Source organism: Trichosurus vulpecula, chromosome 2 (assembly GCF_011100635.1).
Source record: "Trichosurus vulpecula isolate mTriVul1 chromosome 2, mTriVul1.pri, whole genome shotgun sequence".
Lineage (NCBI taxonomy): Eukaryota > Metazoa > Chordata > Mammalia > Diprotodontia > Phalangeridae > Trichosurus > Trichosurus vulpecula.
This window is the reverse complement of record NC_050574.1, coordinates 350,130,803-350,141,617: the sequence shown is the minus strand read 5'-3', so window position 1 is coordinate 350,141,617 and position 10,815 is coordinate 350,130,803.

Here is a 10,815-nt window from a genome sequence, read left to right as displayed (position 1 = left end):
CCCAGTTCTGCCAACTGGATCCAAACAGAACATGTTTGATCCGTCATTCATATGATCACCCTTTAGATGTTTGAAGAGAGCTATCATTCTAGCTAGGTGGCACACTACAGTGCTGGGCCTGGAGTCAGGAAGATTCATTTTCCTGAATTTCAAATCTGGCATCAGATGCTTAGTAACTGTGTGACCCTGGGCAAGTCACTTATCCCTGTTTGTCTCAGTTTCCACATCTGTAAAATGAGCGAGAGAAGGAAATGGCCAACCACCCCCCCCCCACCCTCACCATTCCACTCTAAATTTACAGAACCCTTCCATTGTGCTCTCTGCAATGTTTGCTCCATAAGGAACAAACTTCCTTTCATATTAAAAATTGTCTCACTCCTTCCATCTTCTTGCATTCACTTGAGCTGGCTCCCTTCTGATGCAGCTTTCCTGGCCACACTTTCTAGCACTGTTTGCATTTTCATTCATACTCCCTGACTCAAGATGGGGGAGTTAAAATACTCCTTGTTCCCCATTGCCATCTCCAGGCTCTCTCCCTACCACCATCACTCAGCAACCTCCCTTCCTTTCAGGTTCATTTAATCCATATTTAATCACCCAATCAAGAGTCTGGTAAGTATTATCTAATTACACTGAGTACCTGGCTCATAGCTTCCCTTTTCTTTCCAGTTCCTGCCCTCATACTGGTGGACTTTAACATATATATTGATATTCCCTTAAATATACCTTATTATATATAGTTATAATTTATATAATATCTGATAAACAATTATATGATATAAATTGTTATAATTATATGATTAATTATAATAATTAATTATAATAATATAATCTATTATAAATAAATATTATATAAATTTAAAATACCTTAACATTCACTTAAATACTATTTTCCATGACTTGCTATTCCACCCCACCTTAGCTACACACAAACGCGGTGATCAACCACAAGTGTTCACCTGTTTCCATGTTCATGACCTCTGAAATTTCTTTATCTAATTATAATCTGTTGCCATTGTATCTCCCTCTGTCTTACAAGCTTTAACCCTGTTCTTCATCCTTGTTGTGACCTCCAATCCTTCCACTGCTCAGTTCTCTTGCAGACCATGACTCCTGCACTGGATACACTCTCTTCCCTTTGCCATCTTGATTCCTTGGTCAAATAGCTCAACTCTGCACTCACCTCAGCATCATTTCCAAACTTTTTTTTGTCTCTTCAAACTTCCCATGGCTCCTCCTCTCTTTCAACCTTTTAACTTAGCCTCATGAATTTAGCCTCATATTTCACTGAAAACTTGGGGTCATTCACCAATATTCACCTCCTTCCCATCATGCATCACTCAGATACCTAGAGGATGGTGCCCTCCTCACCATTGCACATTCCTCTTCCTGAACAAGTAATCCCATTCCATCCTATCTTCTCCAGCAAATTGTCCCCCTATCATCTCCACTCTCTCACTAATCTTCAGTCTTTCCTTGTCTACTGGCTATTTCGGTACTGCCTACAATTATGCTTGTGTTGCTCCTCTCCTCAAAAAACCCTCAGTTGGTCTGTCTATCCCCACTGGCTATCGCATGACAATGTAGAGAAATAATTATGGTCTCTCTTAGAGCCCTAGAATATGCTCTTTTTCTTCTCCTCAACTTTTCTTGGTTCAATGGCTTAGTCATCTCTACAACTGACCCTTCCTCAACTCATAGTTGGTAGTCAGTCAATAAGCATCTATTAAACACCTTAATACATGGTAAGCACTAAGATAAGCTCTGGTGACAGAAAGAAAGTCAAAAGGCAGTGCCTACTCTCCAACATATAAGTATATACACAAACAGGATAAATACAGGATAAATTGGAGATAATCAACAGAAGGAAGGCACTAGCATTAAGAAGGTGCAATTTTAGCAAGAATTTTAAGAAACACCAGGACAGAGACAAAAAAGGGAGACTAACCAAATCTTTATCTCTATCTAAAACCAGGTAAAATTCACCTGTTTTCAAATCATAGACCAATGATGATGTCCATATTTACCCAGTTATTAATTTAAAAGTTCTCCAAGTCTTCAGTTCTTTAAATACAACTCACTAAAACAGATGTGCTATCCGGTATTCTAGAGCCAATCATGTAGAAATGAGCAACTGCTTTCTCAGAACTGAGTCAGGCTTAACTCAGTAACTGCTTCTTTGAGGCAGATATATGCCTCAGTCAAGTGAACTGTCAAGGGTAGATAATTCAAAAAATACTTCTCTAAACGGCAGACTTATGCCCCTAGAGAAGTAAACCACCAAGGGTCAGTCCCTTAAACTTCTATCCAGTCTATTATCTCCATTCTCTCACTAATCTTCAATCTTTCCTTGTCTAGTGGATGCTTCTGTACTGTCTACAAAGCTCTTATCCTCAAAAAACCCTCAATTGGTCTATCTACCCCCACTAGCCATAATGTGACAATGTGGAGAAATAATTATGGTCTCTCTTTGACACAGCCCTAGTATCTACTCGCTTTCTTCTCTCTCTTCAACTCCCCATCATAGCATAATTAAAGCATCTTGCCTTCCATAGTTGGATCATTTTGATATCTATCCTTCACTTGGTATCATTTTTACTTATATCTCACAAAGTAAAGTCCTCTCCTCCCACCCCCTCCCACCACCTTAAGCCATAAAGCAAGCTAATCCCAGATTTCCCAATTGGAGTACATGGCTAAAACCTTAGAGACAAAACTATAGCTTTCTGGCTACCTGATTCTTTTAATAAGTAGAAGGGGACTGCAACTACCAAACACTGGCTCATCCCTAAAAGAAAACCAAGTCAAATTATGGTGTATAAAGAAACCCGTATCTGCTTCAATATCTAACATTTAAATGGTACCTTCAGTATTTTTTACCTTATTCTAGTACTTCATTTTTTATGCTCCATTCTTGACTACTCACTTAACCATTTCAACCTGGATCTTGCATTTCTGACTAATGGTTTCTAGCATGGGCTCAGTTCTTTGATGTCTATACTATCTCAACTCTCATTGGGTTTTTCTGGACAACCTATGTCCCTTCAGGAAGCAGAAGACATTTGGCCATTGAACTTCCCACAAACAAGGGACGAGACAGGTTTGTAGCCTTTCCAAACCTATTCAACAGGTAACATTCCTGCCTGGTTCAATGTAGACAGTCCAACATGCTATTTCCACTTAAGCTAAGAATAGGAAAAAGGAAAAAAAAACTGCCAGAAATACAGTAAAATTTAAAGCCTCTAGAAAAGCTGTTTCATACCATTGGCATTTTACAGCTGTGAAGAAAAATAAATCCAAACACATTGTCACTCCTAAATCTGTGACCTCTGATTATGGAAGGCAATGCAAATGCATCCTCAGTAACAGGAACATTCAAAGGTCATTTCAAAGAGCATGGGTGCAGCACACAAATCATCTCATTGGATGAGTGAACCCTACTCTTCAGTCTCCTTTTTGGTCGCTATGACACCAATCATCCTCAATTTCTCCCTTATTTATTTAGTCATTTATTTAGTATTCATCTTTAATAATGTGTAACCACAACCTGTCATTACAATCAAAGGACACAATCACACATTTTTTTATAAAAAACATGTATGAGTAAAGTCTTAAAGGAGAAAAAAATCACTTATCTCATCACATAGCACTAGTGGCTCTAATTCACTTGCAGTTCCATTACCTCCTTGACTCTTCTGCCTTCCAACCTGCCTCCAGTCTGAGATACTCATCCTTACTCTTGGAGGGGTGTGATGCTGATTCCTTCTTTCCACCTAGTGACATTTGTGGCAAAGGGCTGGTATTCATGGGCAAGACTGACCTTTGAAAGAACCAGCACGGTAAACTCCTCCAAGGGAAGCCTGTTGAATTATCCATAGCACAAAATGTCATCACTTATTATAGCCATGCAAATTATTTCAGACCCATAGTCCCAGGCCTGGAAGTAAATCAGGTCACTTGTGAAATACATCAAAGTGTCAGAAAAAAATGTATGTAAAAAAAATGGAAAACTCAGCATACTTGCTTTTCAGCAAGATGTTAAAGCTCATGGCCTTCCAATAAGTCACAGTTGTAATACTGGACATGGTACCGAGGACTAATAAGTGATGCTGAGAAGTCTGATTTTTAACAGATCTGCTCTTCTGTCCCTGTTTGTATGCAAGGAAACCAGGCAAACCCCACTGTGGCCTACAAGGAAATATTTAAGGGGCCTGAACTTGCCACCCAAGAAGGCTAAACAGCATGAAGAAAACTGATCAGAATGGCAGGTCCAAACTCAAAGTCCAGCATTTCAGATTGTAACAACAATGCTGCTAGCAGCTGCTGTGGAAGTGTAAGGCCAATAATACCAGCACACAGGAAGGCTTCTAGCACAAGTTCTTTCTAAGGAAAGCAACTTTAAAGAGTTTACAATCTCACTTCACTTAAACATACATATCATTCACTTAGTTCAGGGGAAGAAGTCAGCACCCTGAACTTCAAAGAAAACACAAACAGAAATTACAAGCAGAAATTATATAAACAGAGCAAATAACACAAGTCAACAGACAGGCTTCTAGCTTGCTGACCAAAGCTATACACACATAGTTACCAGAGAGAGAAGCACCAACATCTGGGTTTTCAAAGCTGGGGGGCACCTTAATGGCTATCCAGTGTCTCTATACCAACACTCTTCCAATGAGTGAGCCCCAAATGAATTGCTAACCTCAGAGTATATAAACCCTTTTTCAGGGCCCAAGCCCCTCCAGGGCTTCACACCTCTCATGACCTAATTAGCAAAAGGGTGTGGGCCTTCCTAGAAACAAAGGCTAGGCTCAATCAAAGGCACTTGGTTGCCTTAGTGCTAAGAAGCACTCCTAGAGAACAAACAGTAAAAAGCCCCACTTTGCTTGCCCTTAAATATGTAAATGGGCACTGCTAGAGGAGATCAAGAAGAGTTTACCAGAAGGGGTAACACATGGGCAGAATTCTGCTATTTAATCAGGGATCTGAGTTCCTGATAACACTAGCTTTACTAGTGGGGTGAAGAACAGTGAGAATTATGATCAAAGACCGAGAATTGGAAGGGATCTTGTAGGTGATCTAGATTGGACACCTTGTTTTACAGATAAGGAAAGTGAAGCCCAGAGATGCTTTGTCACTTTCCCAAAGTCACACAGATACTAATGGCAGATCAAGGATTTGAATCCAGGTCTCAAAGTTCCAAGCTGTTTCTACTGCTCTCTATGGTGTTTTGACCAGCAGTGAAGATGTGTTAACCATACCTATTATTCCCTTATCTCCTTCTTGATGTTGATAACAAAAATGGTAGAGTCAGGAAGACTCATCTGCGTGAGTTCAAACCTGGCCTCAGACACTTACTAGCTGTGTGACTGTGGGTAAGTCACTTAACCCTGTTTGTCTCAGTTTCCTCATCTGTAAAATCAGCTGGAGAAGAAAATAGCAAACCACTGTTTCAGTAAAGAAAACCCCAAATGGGGTCATGAAGAATCAGACAGAACTACAAAAGAACTGAATAAAAACAACTATATATATATATCTTATATATATATATATACATACATACACACACATATATATTTGTTATATATATATACACAAACACATGCATATGTATATACAAATATAATATTCCAATATATGCATATATACATATATATATATATATATGTCTTTAAGGTTTGAAAATATCTTTACTTACATTATTTCATTTGATCCTGCAACAACTCTGTAAGGTAAGTGCAATTACTGTTCCTATTTTGCAGATGAAGAAACTGAGGTTGAGAGGTTAGCTAAGTTCCAAAGGTTCACAATTATGTGGCTGATAGCTTACATTTGTAAGAGAAACAATTGAAGATGGATTCAGAGTGCAGAATGAAGCATATTTCTCTCTCTCTATTTTTGTAGAACATGGTTAATTCATGACTTCATATATGTAATGGGGGTTGTATCTCTTGCCTTCTCAATAGGTGGTGGAAGAATAGAGGGAGGGAAAGATTTTGGAACTGAAATTAAAATAAGATTGAATTTAAAGGAAAAAAAAACAATTGAAGGACCTAGGCGTGTTTGTCAGAGCTTCAAGTAGGGACGGGCACTAAACTATCTCTAAGATGACAAATTTAGAGGACACAGAAAGCACTTGTGGTCTTTTACCAATGTAGGAACAATGAAATTTAACAAGTGTCCCTCTTCCATTGTGAGTGTCATGTCCTGATGGTCCAGTGCCCACTGCTCCTCAGAAACAAAGAGATGCAAGGGACAAGGAAGTGACGTGAGCCTCTGGTGCTGTCCTCAAGGTGTTGGGGTGGGCAAGGCATGATGGCATTACCAGGCCATCTATCTTCAGTCTTGAAGGGCTAGGACACCCCAGCTGGGTTATTTACGCTGATATAAGTACAGTCCTGACCCTCTCGCTGATCCCTTCCCCAATAGTTGATTGAAGTTTATGGTAATTTGTATTGCCCTATGGTCAAATATTGCTAGTTCCACTTCTGATTAAGGTCATTCTATTTGGTCCCATAGGTGAGAACTGGAACCATTGGGAAACAGCAGAAAGCAGAACTCAACTTACTAACAATTAGGCTTGTCTAAAAACGAAATGGGTTGCTCTGTGAGATGGTCAGTCCCTTCTCACTAGAGGCCTTTAAACAAAGGTAAGATGCTTAAAACGCCCCTGTGCAGGTAAGAGTTCAACTATAAGACTTTTGAGGTCCCTTCCTGCTCTGGGACTCTGCGATTATCATTATACTAACTTAACTCTTCCAAATGGGCCAACTGTCAAATACCCAAATGAAACCAAATGGCAAGATGTCTGGTACCAAATGAGAAGAACCTCAGGGTCAGGAGGGATTTCCTTGTCCAGATCCTCCCATCAGCTCTACAGGATCGATGGCTCCTCTGAAGAACTTCAGTGTTCAGAAGCTTATCGTGGGCTACGGCCCAAGGTAGCCCATCCCACTTGGGAACAACTTGGGTTGCTAAGTTTTTGTTTTGTTTGTTTTGCCTTAACATCAAGCCAAAATGTATTTCTTTAATTTCTACCTGTTGGTTCTGGTTCTATCCTCTGTGGCCTGGGAGAAGAAATATATCTCTCCATAATAATAATAAGAAGAAGAACAAGAACAAGAAGAAGGAGAAGAGCAAGAAGAAGGAGAAGAAGAACAAGAAGAAGGAGAAGAAGAACAAGAAGAAGGAGAAGAAGAAGAAGAACAAGAAGAAGAAGAACAAGAAGAAGGAGAAGAACAAGAACAAGAAGAAGGAGAAGAACAAGAACAAGAAGAAGAAGAACAAGAAGAAGAACAAGAAGAAGGAGAAGAGCAAGAAGAAGGAGAAGAAGAACAAGAAGAAGGAGAAGAAGAACAAGAAGAAGGAGAAGGAGAAGGATAAGAACAAGAAGAAGAACAAGAAGAGGAAGGAGAAGAAGAACAATAAGGAGAACAAGAAGGATAAGAAGGAGAGGGAGAAGAAGAGCAAGAACAAGAACAAGAACAAGAAGAAGGAGAAGAAGTCATATTCATATAGTGCTCTAAGGTTTGCAAAGCACTTCACAAAACTTATCTTGTTTGATCCTCACACCAAACCTGGGATGTTGGTTTTATTATTATCCCCATTTTCCAGATGAGGAAACTGAGGTAGACAGAGATTCATGATTTGCCTAGGATGTCTGAGGCAGGATTTGAACTCAGCTCTTCCTAACCCCAGTTTAAGTACTCTGTTCACTGTATTACCCACCTTCCACATAATATCTTTTCAAATATTTAAACCTCTCCCCCCCACCACCCCGACCTTACTTTCTCTAGGCACGGATTCTTCACTCACTTGGCTATTCTGTTCATTCTCCTTTGAAAATGCTTAAGCTGGGGCAGCGAGTAGAGCATCGGCCCTGGAGTCAGGAGGACCTGAGTTCAAATCTAGCCTCAGGCACTTGGCACACTTACTAGCTGTGTGACCTTGAGCAAGTCACTTAACCCCAATTGCCCTGCCTTCCCCCCTCCAAAAAAATGCTGAAGCTTCACCATCCCTCCTAAAATGTAGTGCTCAGACCTGAACATAATACTCTAGATGAATTCTAAGCAGATAGCATCATCTCCCTCTCTTTGAACACTATGTTTCTCAAATCCAGGAGGTAGTTAAATGGTAAAATGGATAGAGCCTGAGTCCTATTGTCAGGAAGACCTGAGTTCAAATCCCACCTCACACACTTACTTAGCTATATGACCTTGGGCAAATTACATAGCTTCTGTTCGTGCCATTTCCTAAACTGTAAAATGGAGATTATACTAGCACCTACCTTCCAGGGTTGCTGTGAGGACCAAATCATATGTAGTATCATTTTCAGTATGTGTAAAACACTTAGTGGAAGAGATAGTAGGTACCATGGAAACAATAGATATTATCATTAGGATCAAATCACCTCTTTAGTTCCATGTCTCAGTTTGGACTCGTATTAATTGTACAATCTTCCATAAACATCAGACTCACCCCCTAAAAAAGTATTTCTAAGTCACGTCTCTCCCATTTTGTACTTATATAAAGTGACTTCTTTTTAAATCCCAGTGTGGGGTTTTATATTGCTCTGTACTAAATTTCATCTTAATAGATTTGATTACCACTCTCTCTGAGTGTTTGAGCCAGTGGAGATGAGCTTCTCTCAACAAAAGTCCCCCAACACTACTTACAGTCAAATTAAGGGGAATTGGTACTCTGCACCCCATTTCTCCCAGCTTCTGACCATACTTCCAGATAGGTCTTCTAGGGATTCAGAATACTACTTGAATTCCCCTTTTCCTTTCCTTCCTACTTTCCTTTGGGCATGGTGAGCCCATTCATTCAGATGACCCTGGGAGCCATCAATCTTGAGAGGGCACTCAAAAAAAATGAGGGAAGGGTAGAGTTTTCTGTTCTCCTAGCAGGAGCCTTTGAAATGTGGATTGGAGACCAAAGGCAGGATCATGTCGTTATGGCAAAAGTCTTGCCCCTGCTACACAAAATAGCTTCATTTGATCCTGCAAAGTAGACATTCAAATATCATCCCCATTTTGCAAATAAAGAAACCAAAGGGCAATTAATTTCAATTAAATAAGCACCTGCTACGTATTGAGCAATATGACTGTGAAGATGCTTAAAAAATATGAAAACAGTCCCACTCCTCAAAGAGCTTCATATGGGAAATCTCACGCACAGGCAAGTAAAAACAAACTACTTTCAAAGTTATTCCAAAGTATTTTTTTAAGGTTTTATATTTTATTGAAGAAAAAAAATTAACAAAAATGTTTCCAACACACGAACAGACATCTGGTATAGACAAGTAAATACTGGTATTACAGTTTAATCAAAGAGAGAGGCCCTGGACGGAAGAAAAACAATTCATTTTTATTCGAGTTTCGAAAAGACACCTATGATGATCTGATTTTCACCCTCAGACTTTTCATTCCAAAACAAAAATTCCAACTAAGACCTTACCCTAACCCTTATACAACCCTTCCCATATAAATCAAAAAAAAAGTAAACTCGCTTCTTCAGTTGCTATTGAACAAGAAGCTTCTTCCTTCCCCATATATTCCCCAAATGAATGAAAAATAATCAATGTTTAAAAATGAGCAAAGGGTTATATAAAAGTAGGAATTGATTGTGAAATATATGTAATGGGACAATTTAAAGATCCAACATATCTACAACACTGATTTTTCACAAACATCTAGCTTGTGATGGCCTCCATAAATTAAAAGAAAATTCTCCTGGGAATGTAAATTACAACAGAAAATATGCTACAATAAAGTTTCTTGCCTGGTTCTATTGGCACTCAGACACTAGTGATGAAAAAGAGAGGACATTATATATTTAGAATACCTTGCCCTTTTCCTCCTTCCTGGCTGAGTCAAGATTTCCATAGTTGAAAAAGATTTGGGTTTAGCTGCCAATTGAGGTTGCATTGTTTGCCTTCCTACTGGTGTTGGCAAAAGGGTTGGTTTCTCTTCCTCCCCTTCTAGCAGTACCCCTAAAGTAATTTGATCACAAGTGTTGGAAAATAGGGGAATCAAGAAAGACTTCATGTCAGAGGTGGAAGTAACTGAACTTTGAATGGAGCTTGGAGAGATTTTCCAGTCAAAGTCTGTCATTTTACATCTGAGGAAATAAAATCCCACAGACCATGGTCAAATACTAGGTGGCAGAGCTGGGATTTGACCTGTTTCCAAACCCTGCATTCTTTCCACTAAACCACACTGTGTTGGGGTTAGGAGGTGAGGGTGAGGAGAGGTTCTTCTCATTTTATTACCAATATGTTTCCAAGTAGAATCTGGACTGCTATGTATTTGGTAAAGTAAAGCCTTATTATCAAAAGGAGTGGGTTATAGCAGATAGAACCTGGAAGTCACAAAACTTGGTTTCAAGTCCTTCCTCTGAGCCATGGAAGTAGGTATGTGACCATGGACACATCATTTACCCTTACAATATTTTTAACCAACTCTATGAGCATCTAGGTGGTACAGCAGATAGAGCGCCAGGTGTGGAGTCAGGAAGACTCATCTTTATGAGTTCAAATCCGGCCTCAGATATTTACTAGCTGTGTGACCCTGGGCAAGTCACTTAACCCTGTTTGTCTCAGTTTCTCATCTGTAAAATGAGTTAGAGAAGGAAATAGCAAACCACTTCAGTATCTTTGCCAAGAAAACCCCAAATGGCATCACAAAGAGTTGGACATGACTGAAATCGACTAGACAACAACAACATAGATCACCAGCAAGGTGACTATGCAGAGGACAATGCCTTTGGCCACAAAACTCATGAAGACTGTCTATGGAGGAATTGTAGTTT